At 41.3% G+C, this 23,859-nt stretch overlaps 1 protein-coding gene across 50 annotated transcripts in view; it reads right to left on the bottom strand.

Annotated features, from left to right (window-relative positions):
- THRB (thyroid hormone receptor beta) overlaps window positions 1-16,210 on the bottom strand; it is a 372,815-nt gene extending 356,605 nt beyond the window's left edge. For 3 of the 50 annotated variants that reach the window (XM_072726694.1, XM_072726726.1, XM_072726728.1), the window contains exon 1: window positions 14,832-15,028. The gene's annotated coding sequence lies outside the window, so the exon portion shown is untranslated. Of the gene's footprint in view, window positions 1-13,584; window positions 13,776-14,054; window positions 14,380-14,494; window positions 14,623-14,831; window positions 15,107-15,176; window positions 15,413-15,688 lie in introns of those variants that run through there. The other 47 variants (XM_072726710.1, XM_072726732.1, XM_072726720.1 and 44 more) reach the window with 36 other exon arrangements.
- Between the last annotated feature and the right edge of the window lie 7,649 nt (window positions 16,211-23,859).

Below are 23,859 nucleotides of genomic sequence, written 5' to 3'. Positions count from 1 at the left end.
AGAGGCCCCTGGTGCCCTGACCCTATGTCCATGGGCACCACATCAGGGCCTACCAGCTTGTCTTCTGACTGCCAAAAACTGCATTCTTTTGCCAGGAGGCGTGCTCGTGGCCACCCAAGTGGCAGTCCTGAAAAACCAGGGAATCAATTGCCTCTGGAGGCAGTCCTCAACTAAAGTCTGACAGGTTTTGGTGAATAAAGACTCTCATTTGCATCGTGGTGAGGTATCTATGAGACCCATGTTCCACGGTGTCTCCCAGAGTTCACCAATGTGACTAAGCTTCAGGTGCCCACAGTGGTAACTGGTTTGATAATGCCATCTTATTGGCTACTGTCCCTGCTCTGGCTGACTTACCCATCTGCCATTGGTGTTTTCTTGATCTTTCCCCTAATATAATTTGCACATGAATTTCCATCTCAGGGTCTGCTTTTGGGGACAGTACTCTTATGGCAAGTCTTTTGAAGGAATATTCTGCTGGCAGACACTTGCAACCCAGGTTCCTCTGATGGAAGAGCTCTGAGGCTTCTGTTTTAGAGGGACTGATTTTTTCATCCTTAAGGCCTGAGCACAGAATCACTGGGGTCCTCTGAGTCCCATTTCTTTCAGACCATCAGAAACACAGCTCTAGGCACATTCCTTTCTCTCCCATTGAGAGAATAAACAAAACCATGTCTTTTGCTTAAGGATAGCAGGAAATGCAAACATAATCCCTATTAGTTTCAAATGTCCCTCCAGTCAAACTTCTGCAAGAACTCCACTAAGTAGCAACACTTGACTCTGAGAAGAGGTCCTACTCTAGAGCTGGGAAGAGGCAAAGATGAAGAGCAACCACTGTCATGGTTCAAATGAAACTTTAATGAATTACCGGTGGGAATTTACAACCACAAAATAGCAAAAATGAAAAAGTTATTTCAAAACACTGCTAGACAAAGAAGAAAAATGAATTGTAAACCCATTCAGGACAAAGTTAAATGATTTATCTTCCATGTAATGAGAACTCTGAGACACTAAAATCTTAAAAAGTTCACACAAAACCTAGGTGTTGTGAAAGATGCCATGGCAGCAATATGTCCAAGGGTCATGTCTCAGAATGTTGTCTCTGCAGAAACTTGAACCCACTGCCTAAGGAAATCTTTGTTGTTACAAAAGTTGAGGAATCAGGCCACCAAGCTTGGGGTCTATATAGAATAAGCCATTCTTAAGGACGTTTCTTTACAAATCCTTAGAAGCCACTCTTCTTGGATTGTGGGTTTTTGTTGGGTTTCATTTTTGCACAGAGCATCTACTTTCTTGTCAACTTAGTTGAGGAGATGGGAAGATCTTCTATCTCAGTTCTTATGTGTGGATAGCTTTTTTCTTTTTTCTTTTTTTTTTAAGGGAAAAGAACAGCAGAGCTTTTTCCTGCCGGACAACCTATTCCCTTATTTATAATGCAGGACAGCAGGGCCTTGTAAGTGTATATTCTGGTTCATCTGAGGACACACGGTTGTTCATTTTAAAATTAGATTCATCCTGATTATATGAAAACAGCCTACGTGTGGTTGGTCACAACAGCAGGAAAGCATTACTCAGCACCTACTTTCTGGGCCTACTTTTTAGATTCCACTAAACTTGTTCAACACATAGTCCCTGCCCTCTTGGATCTTGAAATCTAGCAAAGAAATATCTATTTCATTGACCAATATGGGGTTTGGACAGTGGACAGTGAGGAAATATATATAGTAAGTGACTAATCATGTAATATTACCTTGGACAAGGGGGTGAGAAAATCTGTCATTGAAATGGCATGTTTCAGCCGGGCAGAACAGGAGAGAATTTGAATTTCAATCCTAACTAATCAGGGCAGGAAGTTGGGTTAAAACTGAAGCAGGGAAAAACAGATGATAGATTTTTAAGTGAAGAAGTATGATTGTGGAGAGTAGAAAAGTATCAGAATAAGAGAGGAAAGCAGCAGCTATGAAAAAAAGGAAGTGAGGTAGTCAGCTTATACATCATATTCACTACAAGCAGGAGATTCAAATTTGTGTTCAAGAGGCTGGAGTCCTGTGTAGGTAACTGAACATCTATAATTTTCCTCAAAAACTGAGGGTTCACCAACTTCAACGATTGACCATAGAACATACCTCTTGAGATTGAAAATGCTAGGTGATCTATAAAAAGGAGACCGTTACTAATAAATGCATCATAAAACTGAATAAGGAATAATTAATGATGCAAAGTGATTACAGAAATTCACTGGGTTGACTCCGATTTCCTGCCTTTTGGATAATAATGCTCTAGAACTTCAGGATGCAGGTTTACTGAACCCATTGCTTTTACAATTTTTGCAATAATAAAATGATAACAAAAATTGTCTTCCATGTACTGAGCACTCATCAAGTACTATGTACTGGTTAAGCAGTTAATAATCATGATCTCACATGATCTCTTCCACAATGCTGTGGTGTAAGCACAGATGGGGTGACTGAAGTTCAAAGCAGTTAAGTAGCTTGCAGGAGAGATCATAAGCTAGAAAGGGGTGAAGCTAGATGACCAACTCAACACCTGTATGGATGTCCAGCACCCCACATCCTGATCCCTCTCACCAATACCTCAGCTCTCAACAAATCCAGGACTCAGAACCCCCAGCTTTCCCTCGCCACAACCCACTTGGCCAATAAGGGGAGTGGAGGGCAGGGAGGGTTTCTCCTCCCTACCTGTGACAGGATTTTAAAATAAAACATTCATTACTGGCACCCACACTGTGAGTTACCCTGAGCGCCAGAGACCCCAGTGATGGGCTAGTAACAAGTTAGGGATTATTCAGAGAATTATCTCTTCCCTATTTAGGAATATCAAGAATTAATGAGCTGAATTCTGTACCTGAGAGGCATGTATCAGGATTAATTTCTTACTTTTGCAAAATTTAATTTTCAAAAGCATTGCAAAATATTTCATAAAAATAGGCTTGTAGAGTCAAATACAACCCTACCTCGGCTAATTTAAAGGGATACAATTACTTCTTTTTCTTTTACATGTCCTCAGCATGATACTTCTTATCACTGGTGGGCCTTATTTCTTAATAAGTTAAAATGCATGTGTGCTTTGCATTTCCTTACTTCTGAGAATAAGACATTTTAATAATAATTAAATAATAAGGTTTATAAAAAGGTAAAATATGCAGTTAGAAGGAAAAGGCTTCTTTGTTCCTTTCACTTACCTCACTTTTATTATTCATGCCCCTCTTACATTTCCTTCACAGAAGGCACTTCTATAGAACATGCTGAATATTTGATAAAGCATGTTTATAATTTGGGAAGAAAACAAGCAAACACCCTTTCTGGCTAAAAAAGAGAAGGCTCCCCATTGTAGTAAGCAATGATAAGGAGGATAAATACTAGGAAAATTGGTATTTTTAGTCAAGATATTATGTAATGAGTCATTTATTTAAACAGTCTGAGGTTCTGTAAAATGATTCCAGGAAAATGGCTTCAGTACCTCTGTCAACACATCAAGAATCAGCTCTGGCCTCTGCTCACTGATATCTTTACTCTGAATTTTAGTTTCCTTTAAAAAAGCAGCACTCTAATAATGTGCCAGTAATATCAGGATTGATTGGCAAGCTCCCAACACTATGTGCATATTATAATTCACATAAATCTACCAAGGAAATAAAATGATGGTCAAAGACTAAAAGGAAAAATCAGGTCCAGCAAGATTAAAGATGACCCCATATGAGTAAGAAGGATGTAAGGAAAGAGAATTAGGTCAGATGGGAGGGTGGTACTGCACCAAAACACAGAAATGGGTTACCTCACGGCTGTCAAGATGTTTTCATCACTTGTCAATGCCTCCAAAAGTAACAAGACAGTAATGTGATGAAGGCCACATGAAAAATTTAAAAAATAGAATAGCACAGTATGGAAAAGACAGATCTCTGACCCCCAAATAGTTCTTGTTCCCCTTTACCCAGTATAGAGTCATCACTGGAAAGCTGCTGTGAAGTTGGGACTGTGATTCCCATCCCAGTCCATTTAGGTGGGGACATGCAATTTGGAAGCAGAGCAAAATGGCTTTGTGTCACTTTCAAACCAAGGTAGTTAGAAGCCAATGTGCTTCTCCACTCTCTTATTCCCTCCCAATGGTCTGATACAGTGAAGACATCATCTTGGCAGCCATGAGCAGAAGATGGAGAAGCGTAAGACCCAAGGCACTGGGACTCCCTAGAATGGCTATGGAGCATAGCCACCAATCAATCAGGAAGAGCAGTTTTTAATTTAACATGAGTGAAAAATAGACAGTTTTAGCCACTGCACATTTATTTCAAAATGTATTCCTAACCTATATAAGTGGCAGAAAAAAATTTCTCAATCACTTGAAATAAGCATATAATTTATTTTTCCATGGAATTTGGTAAAATACATTTTTAAGGCTAAGGTCATATTGCCCAATTACAGCAGCTACTGGCCAACAAGTGGCTATTGAGCACCGGAAATGGGACTAGTCAAAGTAGAAATGTGTTGCAAGTGTAAAATACATACTAGAAGATTTAGTACAAAAAGGTAAAACATCTCATTAATATTTTATATTGATTACAAGTTAATAATATTTTAATATATTGGGTGAAATAAAATATATTATTGAAATAGAATTCACTGGTTGCTTTTTATATATTTATAATGTGGCTACAATAAAATTTCAAACTACATATGTGACTTACATTATATTTCTATTGTATTCCTGCTGGCCTAGCAGGGTTTAGCAAACTATAACCCACCTTCTGTTTTCGTAAATACAGTTTTTGCTACACGGCCATGACCATTTACTCACATACCATCTATGGCTGCTTTCACACTACAACAGCAGAGCTGAGTAGTCTCAGTGCAGACTATATGTCCTGAAAAGCTGAAAATACTAAATGGCCTATTAGAGAGAATGCTTGCCAATCTCTGCACTAAGGATGACTGTGAGATTATCTAATTTATCTAGATAAATTTTACTGTTTTTGACTAAGGAAATTAAAACTCAAATAAGTCAAAACACTTGTCCAAAATGTTTTTATTCTCCATTTGGTAGTCTTTCCATAATTTCTTAGCCATTCATTCATTCATGTTCTCCATCTATCTCTAATTTTGATCATTAAAGAAATAAAATCCCTATCAGTCAGAAAATCAATACTTAATACTAAATAATGAATCTGAATGCAACAATGTCAATGATAATTCAATGTAGTTGTGTAGAAGTATGCTTCTGTGTGACTGGGAACTGTAAATATATGTATATAATAGCAGAGAAACCCCTGAGTAATATTCAGCTATGAATAGGCTGTGAGATGGTCTTAAAATTAAGCTTTATTTGAAAACATTCTAAAGAGAATCTATCATGTAATCTGCTTTCAAATTAAACTTGAAATTCCCCCAAATGTAGAGCCATCTTGCTAAAAATATTCATTATTGGAATTAACTTAGAAAAATTTTGTCACATATTGGAAAAAGTGAAATCTGTTCCCAAAGACATCACAGCAACATATAACCGCCTCGGTTCCGAAAGCCTTCATTTCTCAGTGGATTATTCCAAGAGTCTCTAACTGGACTCATCATTTCCAGTCTCTCTCTCATTTAAGACATCCCAAAGAACTCTTCTAAAATAAAAATCTGAATTGCTAAACATTCTTTAGTCTCTTCATGCTACTAAGACAAAGTCTATCTTTCTTACTGTGACCAGAAAAGTCTTTACCATGTGTCTCCTGCCTGTTCCAACAGTCTCATTTATTGTCCATTGAACATCAATCAGATCTGGATCCCTGCAGTTTCCCAAAGGTTTCATGCTTTTTAGCCCACTTCATATATTGGTTTATGGTGTTCTGCCTAGAACTCACCTTACTCCCAATTCTGGGTTTCTATAGTATATTGTACTCACACCATTACAGAACTTATCAATATTTTAATTGCCTGTTTAAGTATTAATTCTACCATCACTATATTAGCTAATATTTAGGAACACTTAACTATGGGTCAAATGCTACATGACCCCATTTAATAAGGAAACTGCAAAAAAGCCAAGTGAGGGGATCCCTGGGGGGCTGAACGGTTTAGCCCCTGCCTTTGGCCCACGGCATGATCAAGTCCCATATAGGACGCCCTGCATGGAGCCTGTTTCTTCCTCTGCCTGTGTCTCTGCCTCTCTCTCTCCCTCTCTCTCTCTCTCTCTCTGTGTGTGTCTCTCATAAATAAATAAATAAAATCTTAAAAAAAAAAAAAAAAGCCAGGTGAAGCCAGGCTATGATTCCATACCTTGCCACTCCACAGCCCTGGTGGAGTGGGAAGGAACTCTACACCAGTGGTTTGCAGGAAGGGTGAATTTGCCTCCCACGAGACATTTAGCAATATCTGGAGACATTTTTGATTGCTGCAAATGGAGTGTGTGTGTGGGGGGGAAGCTACTGATATCTAGTGGGTAGAGCCCAGTGATACTACTAAACACCCAACAACACACAGGGCAGCCCTCTATAGCAAAGAATTACCTGGTCCCAAATGACAATGGTTGAGGTGGAGAAACACTGTTATACATTAAATTCTGTAGATTGCCCCAGGAGTCTCTGAGCATTTCTACAGCAAATATTTTTAAATGTTGACCATGGTGTCTTTGCACCTACCAGAGTTTGGCACCCAGCAGATGTCCAATGCATATGTGATGGATGGATTGATGGATAAGTAGTGGGACAGAGGTACAGATGAAGAGATGGAAAGATGGAGGAATGAAAGTATGGACAGGTTCCAGGATAGAAAAAATTAATTTACTCATTTTAAGGCTTGGTTTTGGTGGTTATCTCAATAAAGATAAATCCAAACACATATTCTTAATTAACAGCAAATGAATGCATATAGAGTACATTGCAGAGGATGCCTTTCCCTGTTTATGAAGCTATAGTGTGTGAGAGCAAACTAATAAGCCAAATGCCTAGATGTTTATTTTTTTATTTTTTTGAGAGGCCTCAATGGAAGAAGATGTTTTCAAATCCCTTCCAACTACCACACTACATGATAAATTGATATGTTCATTATCTACAAAGGTCATAATTGAAATTGTTTTTAAGAAGATTTTTCTGTGCAAGGTTTCCCTGGTTCCTTTTTTTAAATTAAAGGACCAATAATATAAGGATATACAACCTTATACTTCCCCTATTGTAGCTACAATTCAGATCCAGACACATTATTCTAGATCTCTAGATGCTGGAATTGGAATAGAAGTTACAGTGAGGCTTAAGTGAAAATTCAAAAAAGTAAACAAAAATATGGCAGAAATAAAGCATTCTCTGGTTCATGTAAATTAATATATCTAAATATCAGAAATGAAGTCAAGAAAAGATACACTTCATGATTATAATATTTAAAAAGTAACAGCAATTTAGCATGATTTATTTTTGCATCATTGCAAAAACATTTCAACAGTGGTAACATGAATCAGTGTTGAATACAAACTGATAGACTTTTTTGGTGAAAAAGCAACAAGGTTCTGCTGTGGGGAGTGATACTGCTCCTAGGAGTTATCACTTATCATCAGACATACTCATTAAAACAAATGAGACTAATTTTAAGTGTAATGCTATGAACTGTTCTTCACAACCTCTTGCACTGAACTTAAGCCATCTGAGTTTTTATGCGCACACGCGCGCACACACACACAAACACACAGAATACAGTGATCAAATAGGTTTTGTTATTTGCTCTCCTTCTTGGAATTCATAATGCACCCTAGCATAAACATAATCTCTGAAAAATTCTCACATTAAGTTGTTAAACTCAGGATCTCCCAAACATAATTGACCATAGAGTAACGTAAGTGAATAGTTAAATGAGTAAAACATAAAATAAGAGGACGATCTGCCAAAATAATCAGGAGTAGGGAGAAGGACTTAAAGTGATGACAGGGTTTTTAGCATGGGACCTCAGTCTGGCTATGGCATTTCTCACCATGACCTGGAAGCTGGGCATGGGAACCACAATCGAAGCCAGAGACAAGCACTGCCTTTTTTACTATATATAAGAACACGACACACACCCTTGTCACAGAGGCAGATTCTGCATGCACGGACACGCAAGTTGCTGTCACATTTATGCATATGAGAGAGAAATACGAAAAAGTTGACCCAAACCCAGGAATGTCATAATCACTATTATTAATCGTTATTTTTTTGAGCACCTATTCTGTGCAAGCTTTGTTGAAATCTGAGAAAACAGAGCCTTAAGGGAAAAAGTATATCTGAACCCTCTCGAGAACCACTGAATAATATGCATCACAAATCAGAATATTCAATGGGTTCCTGAATGTCATGGTCATGCATCATGCCTCTAAAATCATGACTATCTTCTCTACTCTTTTCATCATAAACACTCCCAAAGCCTCCAGATGAGTATGTGGAATACACATACACATACTCAAATACACAACAGTGTATTTCCCAAAGCAAGAAGACATACCTGCTGTCAAGTTGCATTCCTTTGTCCAAGCTTTTACTTTAATCAGCTTATCACTCATGACTTTCTGAATCAAGCCACAAAAGAGAAACTATTATGCCTGTTATGGAATTAGGAAGTTGAATGAGGAATTTAGTTTGGATCAATCCTTTCTCAGTTGTTATACGTTACTCTCACTCAGCAGACACACCTGTATAAGCATGTTATTTCACATACAGTTAACACTGTTGTATACACATTACATGTTATAATATGTATTATTATGTGTTATATGCATATATGTGTATGTATATGTTAGAGTGTCTGACTATCATAATGGAAAGGCTACAGTGAGATTCTGGGGACACGAAGTCAAGGTTCCTGGGTCTTAATTCCAGACTCTCCTAACTTGCCATTTGGAAGAGATACCTAAGTTCACAGCAGAGCTCAGTTTCTCACTCAATAAAAATAGTACTGCACAAGAACAGCTGCCAGCACATAAAGTTTCCAAAGTCCCTTGAAATTAGGACAGTATGGACCAAACAACATGAGCACCATTCTAGCTGTCAGTTGGCCAGACTGCTGAGAGAAGCATAGGAAATACATTATTTGTGACTCAGTGATTTGGGTACTTACCCGTCCCCAACTTACTTAAACATCGTAATTGACTAACAAATTTGGGAAGTTAAGGTGAAGTGTGAACATCCTTCATAAGAGACTCACTGACCTAAATATATTCAATCCAGCACCACTTGGATACCAAGAAGATCCTGGCTGAATCCCACTGCAATTTATACGAATACACATAGGCTACAGAAACCACAAAACAATCACCTCCTCAGTTGAAAATAACTTTATTTCATCTAGGGGACCATGTGAGGGAGCCCAACAGGCATATCTATTCCATCACGGTGGAGATCATTTCATAATCCCTTTCTATTAATATATAAATATTGTCTTATAGGTCACTAGGCTGCACACTGAGCTGCAAAATGACGAGTGGAACCAGGCACATAGTAGGAACACAAATTTTAGTAGACCAAATGAGAAACCAAATCAAATAACCAAAATGACTTCAAATAAAGCGAGGACTTGATTTTCCATCCATCGCTCAACCAGTTCAGAAACTAGAACAAGCCCTTGTAGCTGTGATACAGACATCTGATGCAATCCAGGCAGCAAATATTCACTTTGGGCAAAACTAAATCAAAAGATGACAATACCAATATCAGAAGAGAAAGAGAAACACTACCCCTTTCCCTCTCCCATTCAGTCTTCGAACAAGTGTTTCCCTGTGCCCATGTGTCCAAGTCTTTGCTAGGTGCTGGGGAGTCAAGCAGGAATAAACCCACAGTCCTTCATCACAGTTTAGAGAGGGAAGCAAAATGTAAACGAAAATTCAACTGCCCTGAAGGGTGATAAGAGCTATATAGACTAAAGCAAAGGGTCAAGACCACCTGTTCGGAGAGTTTATGGCCATAGGGTCATTTTCAAGTACCTGGCTGTTCTGTCCTCTCAGATTGCTCTAGTCAAAAGCCTGGCTGAGACACTGGATATTTGAGAAAGTCGGCCTAAAGAACATGTTAACCATTCATTCCTCTAGGTTTTCTGAGCTCTATTTTTGCACTGGGGACAATCGCCAGAATCTCCACTGCTGAACCACAGTAGCTCAGGCTCCCAAAGACAAACACCTACTGGGTTCCTTTTCATCATTATGCCTTCTGCATTTTTTATTCTCATAAAAGATGACCAAAAAAAGAACTTCATTTTCTGTAGAATTGAAGTTCAAGTATTGGCCTTTACATGATTTGATACTTCACAGAAGTATATACTAGTTGCCAGACACCATAGTAAGCCTTCTACAATGTTATGTGATGTATCCTTACATACCTGCCATCTTCAGACCCTCTTTTTTTTTTTTTTTTTTTCCTGTTAACTTGGCCACTGAGAAGCTCAGAGCTAAAGTAAATACTCCAAGGCAATAAGCATTTAGGATTTCAGTTTAATTATCTTTACTCCTATATAAGATATTGATCTTCCTTCCCTTACCATTTTCACCAATCTCATCATTTTGTGGGATTTTTACTATGTATTTATGCAGACACATTCTGAAAGTCTATACTCTACAAACAAAAACAAATTACTATAATCACCCATTGTAATTTCCTTTTTATCTCAATTGTCAAAAGAGCTTCCAAGAATAGCTAATTTGGAGATGATCCTTTGGATATCACACCTTGGTCACTTGAAAACTCAGATAATGTAATACTTCCCACAATCATCTGGTTCAGAATCTGTTTAAGAAAGTGTGATGAAAAGAGGCAAAGGGGAAAGGTTGAATGACTTAATTTACCATACAGGATAGCCGCCAGGTTATTTCTAAATCTACCCCCCAAGGGCCCTTACAATCTTGTATTATTCCCTCACAGTCCTATTTTGCCCATTTCCCAGCTGCTACTTTTGTAGACCAGCTACACCACCACACACCCTTGGTCCCCTTAGGGCTGCCAAGGCCAGAGGCTATGCCAGAACCTGCTGAGTGAGAAGTCACTGCTATCATCCAGTGATGTCTGTTCCCTGGAATTTCACTCTTAGCACTGACAATGCCTCTGGAACTCATAAAGATTCTGCTGATACCCAGGGAGTTGAAGGTCAATGTCTTCAGGGAATCAAGGTAATGTGTAAGACAAACTACTGCTGAGGACTTCTGTGTACTCACAGGCAAATGCCCCCAGGAAGAACTCGCAGAAATAACTCTCAGCATTGTCCTATATAGAACGGGACTAGCTTTCATCTACAAAAAAGGGGGCGGGGGAGACAGAGATAAAAATTGAACCATGTACTCATAGCACACACACAGACACATTGTGCCTTGGTATGGTCTTGCTATACCCAGTTGGTACCCACTTCAGATGCTTAGGTATTTTTAGGAACACAATGTTTGAGCACAACTGTTCATTTATTTAACAAAGATCTCTCCAGTTCCAACTGTGTGCCAAGCACTGAGTAAGATGTTGGAGAATCAAGAGTTAAAGAGTCAGTCAAGCCTTTTTCTCATGGACTCTATACTCTAGACAGGGGAGACAGGTATTCAACAAGTACTAACTGAAATGGCAATTCAGATTGCAAATAAGACCAAGGAAGGAAAAAAAAAAAAAGAAGAAAGAAACTAAAAACAGTGTAATGGTTCTGAGAAGGAATGAGGGGGGCTGTCTTTGCTTGTGAGCTCATGGAAGGGCTTTTTAAGAAGGTGACACATCATCTTACACTAGAATGACAAAAAGGAGCTAAAGAAACCAATCATCTTTACTCGGATTTCCATCAAAAAGATGAGCTTACTAAAAAAAAATCCAAAAACAAACTTGCAATCCCATTTGTGGCTTTACACATGCCATGCTTCAAACAACTGCAAAAAAATCCTAGGAAGGGAAAGGAATCCACAACCTTCTCTTAAGGACATTTTAAGAAATCACCTCTTCTCAAAAATGTTAGATTAAAAAGAAGTTCTTAATTCATCATGATGGCAAAATAAAGAATCTGAAAGGGGAGAAATGGAATGTTTATTCCTCTTGTAAAGTCAGTTACTCCATAAAAACAATATTCCAATATTAATAAAATTATGCCTTTGCATTATAATCCCAACAGGAATTGCTTCATTAAAAAAATAGTTATATGGCTATATTTAGTTGCACTTCTCTCACTCACTAAATAAGAAAAGCAAATCATATCTACTACCAGATGGTCCCACTTCCAATATATATAAAACTTTGAAATTTATTAAAAATAAGATTTTGATAGTGTCAGTTTAACATACACAAATAACAAATTGTTGTTCATCAATGCTCTCCCGTACAGTACCCCAAACAAATCACTTACTATTGAAGCTCCGTTAGACTCAGTTAAAACCTTTAGCCAACCAGCATGAAAACTTCTAAAAACATCCGCTGCTCAAAATGCTTTTCATCAAAATACTTTCTCTTTAATGTTTCCTAGTCTTTGACTTGTTTCAGAATAAGAAAGGTAAGCAGAAGTGAATTAGGGAGCAGATCAGTCTCCGTGAATTTTCATAATGAATCATAGAATATTTTAACTAAAATGCAATTTTTATCACTTCGTAATCTAGTGCATGCTACATACTATTACAAGGTCAATAAGGATGCTAAACTAAAATCAAGCCAAATAATGTAAAGATATTGCTCGATAGGTCTCATGATCCAGTACATTTACCATTAGAAAAAACTGCTGTGTTCTGACGTTAATATGCTGTCCAAGGAGTGCTTAATTTTCTGAACTTCTAAACTGGTCTTTAAAACTGCATCTCACTGGCACCTGAGACCAGTAACAGGCTAAGAGGAAGACTTGGTTTCAAATTTATTTACTGACAATGAGGCACAGAGTTTGAATCTTCACAAATTCTAAATGTGTGTGGAGAGGGGAAGGTGGAGGAGAGTCTGAACTTGTTTGCACAGGTAAACTCTTTTCTCTTTCTTCGACTTTAGTTTATGAATTGTTAAGCTTCTAGACCCTTTCTGTAAAATTTCCTAATTTGGAAAATGATAATTCAACCTTTAATAAGTCAAAAACAAACAAACAAACAAACAACCTTCCATACTTCCCCCCTGCCCCCCCACCCCCCGACCCCCCTACAAATCGGAAGGCTTAAGAATCAGCACTAATAATAATCCTACATGGTCACTGGGAAATCCTCCTCCAAAATGACAACCTCAGCTAAGAAGGACGCGATCCATTAGGGGTAAAAAAAAGACCAAAAAAAAAAAAAAAAAAAACCCCAAAAAACAAAAAAACAACTGCCCCCGTTGAGCCGTCCTCCGAGGGAGGTGGGGGCCGGGCGGGGGAGGGCACAGCTGGCACAACTCCCGGTTACCGCAACCAACTCGGGGCGACTCCGAGGAAGATGCTGCGTCAAGAGAAGCGCAGGGCGAAGCGGGCGACCCGGGAGGCAGGCGACACCGCCACCGAGTGGGGGGGGGGGGGTCGCCAGGCACCGGCGGCGGCGCACGCCAACATTCGGGATTATTCTCCTTTCCAAACCCCGGAGTTCCGGAGCAGGAGAAAAAAAGGGGGGGGACGCGGGGACCCACAGTCCCTTTAAACCGCCTCCCCGCTCCCCCCACCCGTGTCTGCCAACCTTTTCCGAACCCCCGTGTCACAGAACTTCCTCATCATGGAAACTTCCACTCGGTTCTGCGCTGAGGATGCCAAACTCCATTTCACAAGGAGCCTGTCAACAGCGGGGCTCGGGGGTTCGAGGAGCAGAGCCGCTGCGACTGGAGGGGGGGCCCCCACCCCTGCCCGCCGCCGCCCGCGCGGGGGCTCCCCGGCCGCCGCCGCCGCCGCACGAGGGGCGCGAGGGGCGCGAGGGGCGCGAGGGGCGCGAGGGGCGCGAGGGGCGCGAGGGGCGCGAGGGGCACGGCCCCGGCCCCGGGCGCAGGGAGCGCCGCGGCTGGCACCCCGCGCCCCCGCCCGGCCGCCCGCGCGCCCCGCTCCGCCGCCCGCGCCGCTCGGCCTCCGCGGCGCCCCCGCCCGCGCCCGCGCCCGCGCCCCCGCCCCCGCCCCCGCCCGCGCCCCCGCCTCCGCGCAGTCCTCCCGCCGCATTACCGGTGCCCTCGCGGGGCCGGGTGGAGCGCGCCTGCCCGGGGAAGCAGCCTGCGGGCGCTCGCCCCGAGCCCGGGCAGCCGGAGGTCTCCTTCCCGAGCGCACTCACATTATTCATGCAAAGTTAATCCCCGCCGCGTCACGGCCGCCCGCCCGAGGCTGTGCGCCTTCCGAGGCCGGCGAGCCCCGCAGTCTCCACCCTCCTCCGCCCCCTCCTCCCGGCGGCGGGGTCCCGGGGAGCGCCGGCGACGGGACGTCGCGCGAGTCTGCAAAATGTCAACTCCGCGGGCGAGAGGCGGCCGCCGCCAGGGCCGCGCCGGCCCTCCCGGCCGCTCCACTTTTATAGGCGCAGGAAGCGGCCGCGGCCCGGCCGCCGAGTCCCCGCCTCTCCGGCCCCCCGCGCGCCCGGCCCGCCCCGGCCCGCTCCCCGGCCGCTGCCTTACTCCGGGCCCGGGCGCCGGCTCCGCGCCGCGTCTGCGAACCGGCGACCTGGTTTCCCCTGCGCCCCTCGCGGCGGTCCTGCCCGCGGGCGCGGCGGCGGCCAAGCGCCAGCCAACCCCGCTCCGCCAGGGGCGCAGCGAGGAAATGGCCTCCCAGCCGCTCGCCCCGCCGGCCCGACGCCCCTCGCCCGGCTCCCCGCAGGCGCCCGCCGCCCCCTGCCCGCGGCCCACGCGCGCGCCGCCCCGGGCCGGCCGCCTCCGCACCTGCGCGCCCCGGCCCGGGCGCTCCCCGCCCTCCCGCCGCGGGAGCCCTTCCCGGGCCGGCCGCGCGTCCACCCACCCGGCGGCGTGCGCACCGCGGCTCGGGCTCGGGCTCGGGCTCGGGCGTCATTCCTCGGGCAGGCGGAAAGGAGGAAACGGGGCACGGGCGGCCAGCAGGCGGGGACCTCCGCGGAGCACGGGCTTTGCCTGGCGGGGCAGGAGCGGCGCGGCCCCGGCCACTGCGCTCCTCCCTCCTGCAAACCACTTGTGGCGCGTGTCGGGCAGACTGAGCGCTCCGGCTCCTCCCGGGGCCTCCCGCGGGCCGGGCCGTCCGGAGTTCCCTGACCGTCCCCCGCCACCCCCACCCGCCCCCGCACCCGCACCCGCCCCCGCACACGCACCCCCGTGGCGGTTCCGAAAATACCTGGCTGGCTTTTGCGGGAGACACCCCTCCGCACAATTACGCACATCCCGGGAGATGTGTGCAGAGTTGAGACGCTCCACAGGTTCCACAAGGGCTGCCCTATTAATTTGTCTTTGCCCTGGATATGTACAAATAAAACCCGGAAGACGAGTATAATTTAAGCTCTTGGAGAGTTCTGCCCCAGGCCGATACGAATCTCTCAAATGCCCACCCCGCCCCCACCCCCACCCCCACCCCCACCCCCACCCACGTCTTCAAAGCCAGGGGTTCAGGTTGAGAGAAAATGAGGCAGGCAGCTGCATCTGCGCTAGAAGAATGCTTGTAAAAATACTGAGTACCCAAAAAGCTAAAATGCAGTCGGTACGAAGCTATAATTGCAACAAAACTATTTTGACGACAGAGTACAGTTATTCTCTTAGAGATGCGATTGAAACGATTTCTACTTCATCATTCAACATCCACATTTTTGGGCACAGCAATGTGATAGAGCTATGACGATTTGGATACTCAACCGTCTGAGCAATGTATAGATGATTTATTGGAGCCTTTTCCGAATTTCCAGCCGGTGACGTGTGATTTATTCCAGTTTCTTGGGAGCATCCCACGGAAAGGGGCGAGGAGCCGCCGTCCCGGCTGACAGCGTTAACAACCGCAACTTTCAGGAATTCGGAAACTGACGCCTGCGCCTGGATGGAGGGTGTTTCAGGTGCTTCAAGAAGTAGTCGCAGACCCCAGGGTTCCCGGGCCAGAGGGAGGGGCCTCCCGGTCAGACTCCACCGACCTTAAAATCCCCTGGCTTCTCGGAGATAGATCCGTGCTTTATTTCTCACTCGTAGGGAGGCTATACTATATAGGACTTGCAGGTTTTGTAGCTAGAGAGAAGTTGCTCTCCCTTGCAGGGAAGTTCCTGGGCTTTGCTCCAAAGCTGCCCCGGGATGTTTTGGTTGGTTTGGAGGAAAGCTGTGGAGGCTTCACCGCTTGTTCCAAATAGGCGGCCCCCTGGTGGCTAACTGTGGCTGACATATCTGGCCACTGAGGAAAAAGCTGGACTCTGACAGGCCACAACAGTGGACAGCCTGATCTTGGCAGGGGCCAGGGAACCATGTGAATAACTTTGTGATAAGGGGGCAGAGTGGAGGAGCGTGATGCCAGCCTTCCTTCACAAAGGTGGATAATAGGCCCCAAACCCTGATGGAACTTTGAATTTTTTTTTTTTTTTTTTTTTTTTTTACTTCTTCCTGAAGATGACTTGGAGCTAAAGTCCTTCTTAAGAGGGAAGGAAACATCATACAGAGAATGAAGTATAATAAACACTGTTGCTTCGCTTTGTTCAAATGGCTTTGTTTTTCTGATCTCATTTTGCCTGGAAACTTCTGAAATGAAGAGTAAATTAAAACATTAAATAAATAACATGGCATTATTCAAACAATTCATGAGACTATGATTGTAGCAATGTTATATAACAATGGGGAAATGCAATTTTAATGCACCCTTATTGAAACAACATGAACTACTAAGGATTCCATGAATTGGCCCTTGGAGGGCTGACTCCATGATGGCAAACAAGGGTTGCCAACGCAGTATGCTATTTCTTTTTCTTATTTTTCACAAAAGCGGACAATGGAGGAATAATCTTATGGGGATCTGATGGAGGCAAAAATAATACTCAAACTTTGGAGCATATGGCCTGCTGTTCCAACCTAGCTGCTTTAAGAGGGCACACCAAAGCCACCTGTAAAAATCCTCATTACGAGGATCTACAAATTCCAAGTTGCTGCTTAGTTCAAGGAAGCAATTCTTTCTATATTCATCCTTTCATTCATTCATTCGCTGCTGGGGTAAGAAGGTAAATAAAACCTAAAGTCCAACAGGGTTGGGATTACACTGAAGCCAGTGAGGCCAGGGACTGAGCCTGTCTTTACTTAAACCCTTGATATATTGTTCATCATGGATGATTGTTAATTTTGATTAAAATAATTAATTAATTTTGATTAAAATATAAAAATATTACATTAAAATAAGGTTTTTCTTAATTACTGAGTTTTTAATGCCCCTTAAATTTTGCACTCAAGGCAAGTGCCTCCCTTTCCTCACCCAGGTCCTCATTCTGCTGTGGTTTCAGTACTACCAGAGTCTCATCAGAAATGTAAAACTTGAGCGGCATTTGCTCGGTGTCAAAGATAATTAATATACAATAAGGAACTTCAGGTGAGGGAGTTAGAGATGGCAGGGAATTGTGACAGAATAGAAGAAATCAGGAGAAATGTCACTGAATGCAACGGTGGCACTTGATCCAGTCCGTCAAGGATGGACCAGACTTTACTAGGGAGTATTAAAACTAGAAGAAGTACTATTCCAGGGACTGGAACCACTGATATCTTTCATTCATTCAACAGCTCCTTCTCAGGCTAGTTGTACAGCCAAATGACCCAGCCCTGGAGATTCTCATTCTGTTTATTGTTAGTTCCCGGAACTTATTTTGGCTATGAGGGCCCAGGGATTCCGGTCCATGGCTAGACAGATAAGAACGCCAAGCCTGTCCCTGCCCTTCAGGAAAGATAGACTATTAGGGAAGATGACATGTTCAAAATTAACTCTACTTTAAGAGTGAAGATGCAAATAGAAATATGTAAATATAACTTGCTAGGTGATTGCTGGTGAGGAGGCCATGATAGCCTATGAATTGCGGTGGTGGTGGTGGGGAAGCAGTCATTCAAGACTTCCTGCAGAAGATGGCCAGGTGGGACTTGTGAGAGAAGTTATAGAGAGGAAAAGACACAACTGGCTATAGTATTTACAAGACCTAGTACAAAATGAAAATGAGGGGGCTTTGATCAAAAAGCAGTAAAAAAGTGCCACAACAGGACAAAATACGAAGCTATCTCCTTTCTTTCATATTGTCTTTTTGAAATTGTCATGGTATTTTTTAATTCACTATTTAAAATCATTGTAAGTAAAGAAAAAATGAGTTTTAAATTATTAGCGTTAATTTTACTGTTCATCTTTATATTACACAATGCTAATTTTAAATGCAACTATAAGAACATTTAACTAACATATGAAGTCAACAGAATTGCACAATTTGTATTTTTGTAGCTAGTTCATGTATTTTGTAGTTTGTGTATGCATATGTGATTTGTTCTTATGAGAACAGTGGAAACACAGCACAAAACTAAATCAACTGTTATTTTACTTCTTGATATGTGCCCATTCTACCAACATTCTATCTTTGACTTACTTACTGATGAGTAAGGAAGAACTGAAAGGAAAAGGAACTATGTATTGCTCCTTACTTTTATGTCTTCACTTTCAGAATAAATGATTAGCTAGTGCAGGGAAGTAATATGAGTAAGAAAGGAAAGGATAGTTTCTTGGTTGTTGCTTTCTTTCTGCATTCAAAGCAAGAATGGAATGGAATGGAAAGCATGGCCTCTAGAGGTTGTCAGTGCCCCTCACTTACTCAGTTATAGATATAATGTGCTTATCTTGTACTCAATTTGAGTTCTCAAATTTTGTTGACCTCTAACGCATTGTGGAGCCATTGGAATTCTGTGCTCATGCAGCATCAAGAATGTTATATGTGAGTGTTGGTTGACTAGATCCTTGGGAGCTACCCAGGTATAATCTGAAGCTGGTCCCCATATACAGAAGGCAGGGAAAGATCAAAGAGAGAGTCAGACCACTCCAGGTTGGTAGGTGGTAGGTGTAATAAACAAGGGAACTTACACACGAGACTGGTTGTGGGCAGATGCAAGACAAATAGATCTTCACACCCACCTACCAAATATTAAATGTTTCGAGGCCTTAATGGTATTCAGTCACCTATACCATCCAGATGGTCTCAAGACCATTTCACTCTCTCAGGGGTGTATCCTTGGGATAGCTTCTGGGAGTGGGGAAGGCAAGAGGAACCCTTGCCTTCCAAAAGACAGGAAGAGGGTGAGGAGCCTCTGATTGTCAGGATCTAGCTCATGGGTCAACAGGTGGTCACATCCTCTCAATGACCTCTCCCAACAATGAGTGGAGCAGCAAAGAACTGCAGTGGACACATATATTGTGTGCTTCCCCTCTGTCTATGGATGTGAATTGTCCCATCAGATGTCACTTAGAAAACACAAACTCAAAGATAAAATTAGTGGGAATTTCAAGATGGTGAAAACAGAGCATTAAACCAAGTGCCAGGCTGAAAGCACGGGGACCTTCTGATCTTGGGGCCCTGTGCAACTGTACAGATTGCGTGCCCATGAAGGTGGCCTGGTGAAAGAACTTGATCCTTCATTGTGGTAGAAGCCTAGGGCATGTTGGAGCTGCAGTAGACATTCTGGTATGGCTGGTGATAGCAAGAAGTATATACTACAGCTAACACTTATTAAATATGTAGTATTTTCAGATATTGTCCTAAATACTTCACACCTTTTAAAGAAATTGTCCATGAATTCTGTGAAGCTGTATCATAATGCGCTGCATTTTCCAGATATGGAAGCTAGGAAGACCAAATAATTTGCTTAATCTCAGGCCCAGGCATTGGTGATAGAGGTTGCCAGTAGGCTGCCTTTATGTAGGAGAGGGAGTCATGGGGCAGTCATACTCCTAGCTCCTCGATTAAGGGCCTGCTGTTCACTGGGAGGATCAGAAAAGGCCTAAATAAAAACAAGCATGTGACTAAGCTAGAAACTTCAAAAATTGCTTGATTACATTCTCTTTGTTTTCCAGCTGGAAGTAGAAGGTTCTGAGGCCCCAGAGCAGGAACTAACAAGCCTTGAGCTGGAAGGAGCCTGGGTCCCTTGATCACCATATGGAAGAGAAAGAGCACACTCATATTCAACTATTATGGTGATTGATTAATCAACTTCTGGCATATTAAGCCACTGAAATGTGCAAGTTTATTTGTTGTGGTAGTTCATGTTATCCCAACACACCCATCAGCCAAACTGAAATTCCACCAGAACATAATTTTTTTCTTTAAATAGATACAGTTAAAATAATAAAATAGGCCCATGTACATTAAAAAGGATATAGCTCCAAAACAAAAGGCTATGTTAAAACAAAAAGTTCAGAGCAAAAACTTTAAAATTGAAATGCAATTTATTTACCTAAAGTTGGCAAATCCTGTGTTTAGCTCGATTAATTTTTACATTTTTATACCTATGTGTTATGACCACCCAGAACAAGATAGACGTTTACAGCAACTCAGAAAGTTTCTCTGTACCTCTTCTTTGTTGATAACTACTTCTTTTCTAGATGTAAATGCTATTTTGACTTCTGTCATCATTTATTAGCTTCACCAGCTCTTGAACATCATATAAATAGCATCACACAATGTATTCTCCCTTCCATCTCATTTCTTTTACTCAGTTATATTTGTGAGATAAATCCACATTATCCTGTGAATTAGAAAGTTTCCCTACTTTTCATTTCTATTTGATATTTAATCATATAGACTACAGTTTGTTTACTCATTTTCCAACTTATGGATACTTGGGACAATTACAAATAAAGCAGCTATGAGAATTCTTAAAAAATTATTTTTGTGGATACATGCATTCATATCTCTTGGGCATATGCTTAAGAGTGGGATTGGTGGCCATATATATTATTTCTTAATCATTCTGTTAAAGGTCTCTGTGGTGCTAGCACAATTATGAGATACTAGAAGATGAGCAATAAGCATTTCCTGACTTCTGTTTGTTCTTATAATTATTACAAATAAAATATTCTACAAAGTTATGTGAAGTCTAACTTGAGTGAATAAATATTATCAAAGATTCTAAGTATGAAAATCTTCAAAACAATCAATATTCACATCTATGATGGCCTTATGTAGCAATTACAAGCTCTACTAGCTGCCACAAATTATTTCCTATGAACTAAGTCACAAGCTAAAAGCCTATGCAAAAATGAAGATGCTGATGAATTAAAGTGCATCTGGAAAAAGTGAATGAGGAAAGGACTTTAGGAATACCCAAACCCTTTTAAATTCAATCTTAAATTTCAGTTCTCTGAAGGATAGGTTTAGGATGAGCTGAGTAATTGTTAATTGGACTATAATAAGCTATGTTCTTCGCCAATCATAGAAGAAATCTAGTGGTTCATGACACACTTCCCCAAAACATATCAATTAAGTGTATTTACTTTTTTTTTGAATTATGCTCATATGCATCAAAAGTGGAAATGTAATTTTTAAAAATTCTGTAAATATATCCTTTCTGTTTAGAAGGGTAATTAGAGGAATCTTACTCATTTTCATAGAACTAATTCTGATTATCTAGATGCAATAACATTTAATATGATGCTTATGATTATGTGCTATTTTTGGATCCTTAAAAACTCTGAATAAGTCATATCTGGAATAATAGTCATAACTTCAAATTTACTTGTTTTTGTTAGTTTAAATGAGATTCTCAATTTGAGGGCAATATTAATTTATTGACCCTTGCTATTTTCATATATTATGGCTCTCTTTTACAATACATTTGCCTTATCCTAAGTTTACCAGGCACCGCATGAAATATTACAGATCTTCAGATGCAACTGCAGAACATATTTTGAACATCTATAAATGATACATTTGAAGCAATCAAATTTAGAACTGGCAGAAAAAAACAAGAAAGGCCTGAGTTTCCATTTATGCAGATTCAGAGCAAAACCTTCCATTGTGGTTTATATCAAATAATGGACTGGTTAAGGATTTGAGCTTTGTGTCTTCGCTAAAGCGTTTTGTGCACGTCACCTAGCTTCTTTACACCTCCGTTTCCTCATTTGTAAAGATGGGCAAAACAATAATGCCTGCTTGACAGTGATATTGTGAGAAATACCTGTGATAATAAACAGATAATGCAGTACATAGTGTTTGGCACATAGCAGATCGTTAATGAATATGATCTGTTGTTCTTGAAAAAATAGTTTATGCTATTTGAAAATCTAAAAATGGCAAAGGTCAACATCTTTTCTTGAAAGATAATTAATCAACTCAACAAATATTTACAAGTATTTGTAACAGTTTTTTCAAACTGCCTATTACAGGCTCTGGAGAGAGAACAGTGAGAAAATCCCCTTTTGGGACTTAAATGTCTTTGAACAGGATATAAATTCTCTGAAAGAAAAGGGATACTCCTATCTTGGCAAAGATTGAGCACAAACTCAGATACATGACTGAATTCAGATTTGTAGAAATAATATCTTTTGGCAACAGACTCCTTTGCTGATCAACAAGTTTCAGCCTTTAATGATGATCTTTTGGGAGAAATGACTCTGTTTTTAGAAAAAAATATTTTCATAAATATTTTCCTGTAGCATTTCCTAACTGCTATGAACCTCTTAAGTTAGAATACCTTTTTCTAACATTCAGTTTCTAGAACGCGTGGAATTTTTTTTTTCTAATACAGGTGAAAGTAAAGTCATCCAGAGAGCTCCAAATGTTGGCTTTGGCAATGAGCTAATCTGATCTGAGCCATGATCTTAATTACTTCTATTTCCTTGGTCTACTCATTTCTTTCCCAGTCCTCCCATTCACATGAATAAATGCAAAGGATTAGTTTAAGTAATTCCTAAAATCACTCTGAGGTCTTACATTTCAAAAGTGTATGCAATATGCAATTTTATCACCATTCAGTGACCAGAGAAATAACCTTTAGTTTGTAGGAGCTCCTTACTTTTCTTAACAATATTTTTGAGTTTATTAAATAAGCTAAGAATCTGAGAAATATAATGTTTTAAAGCTGGATCTAGTATTCTTCTTCACTTCATGAGATAAAAATGCAGTGGGCTCAAGTTCCATACATAATGGCAGCTTCTTTTGGAAAGACAGGAAAGCAGCTTCTTCTTCTTCTTCTTTTTTTTTTTTTTTCCTGATCATTTTAATAGCATTTCCCATGAGATACAAAAGTCAATGTCAGGAAGCTTTTGCTTGCTTGTTTGGATAAGCTACGGATTAAATTTGCCATCACTTTTGGATTTAATTAATTAATGGCAAGAGAATTGATAAATTCAGGCCATCGAATGTTCTTTTCTGGTGTTTCCTTCAATGATTCCTATTCATTCTTGCACTCATTCATGACATAAAAAAAATGATGAATGAAATCAGAAAAAGAGCTAAATAAATAGATTCCATACTCATGAATAGGAACTGTCAACGTGTCAGTCCTCCCCAGACTGATCTGTAGGTTCAAACATTCCCAGTCAAAATCCCAGTAGCATTTTGCAGATACCAACTAAAGTGTATATGGACAGTCAAAAGACCTAGAATAGACAACACAATATTAAAGGAACACAAAGTTGGAGAACTGACACTATGTGACATCAACGCTTACTATAACACTACAATAATCAAAACAGTGTAATACTGATTTAAAAATATAGCCACATAGATCAGCGGAACAGAATAGAGAGCCCAGAAATAAATAGATCCTCATAAATATAGTCACCTGACCTTTGACAAAGGAGCAAAGATGGTAGAATGGAGCAAAGATAATCCTTTCAACAAATGATGCTGGAATAACTGGACATCCATATACAAAAAAAAAAAATGAACCTAGATATAGACATCACGCCCTTCTCGAAAATGGACTCAAACTGAATCACAGACCTAAATTTAGAATGAATGCCAAATTATCAAACTCTTATGAGATTACATAGGAGAAAACGTAGATGACCTTGGATACAGCAATAACTTTTTAGATACAAC

Source organism: Vulpes vulpes, chromosome 11, assembly GCF_048418805.1.
Source record: "Vulpes vulpes isolate BD-2025 chromosome 11, VulVul3, whole genome shotgun sequence".
NCBI lineage: Eukaryota > Metazoa > Chordata > Mammalia > Carnivora > Canidae > Vulpes > Vulpes vulpes.
Note: the sequence above shows the minus strand (reverse complement) of the source record. Positions and strands in the feature narration are given on the sequence as shown.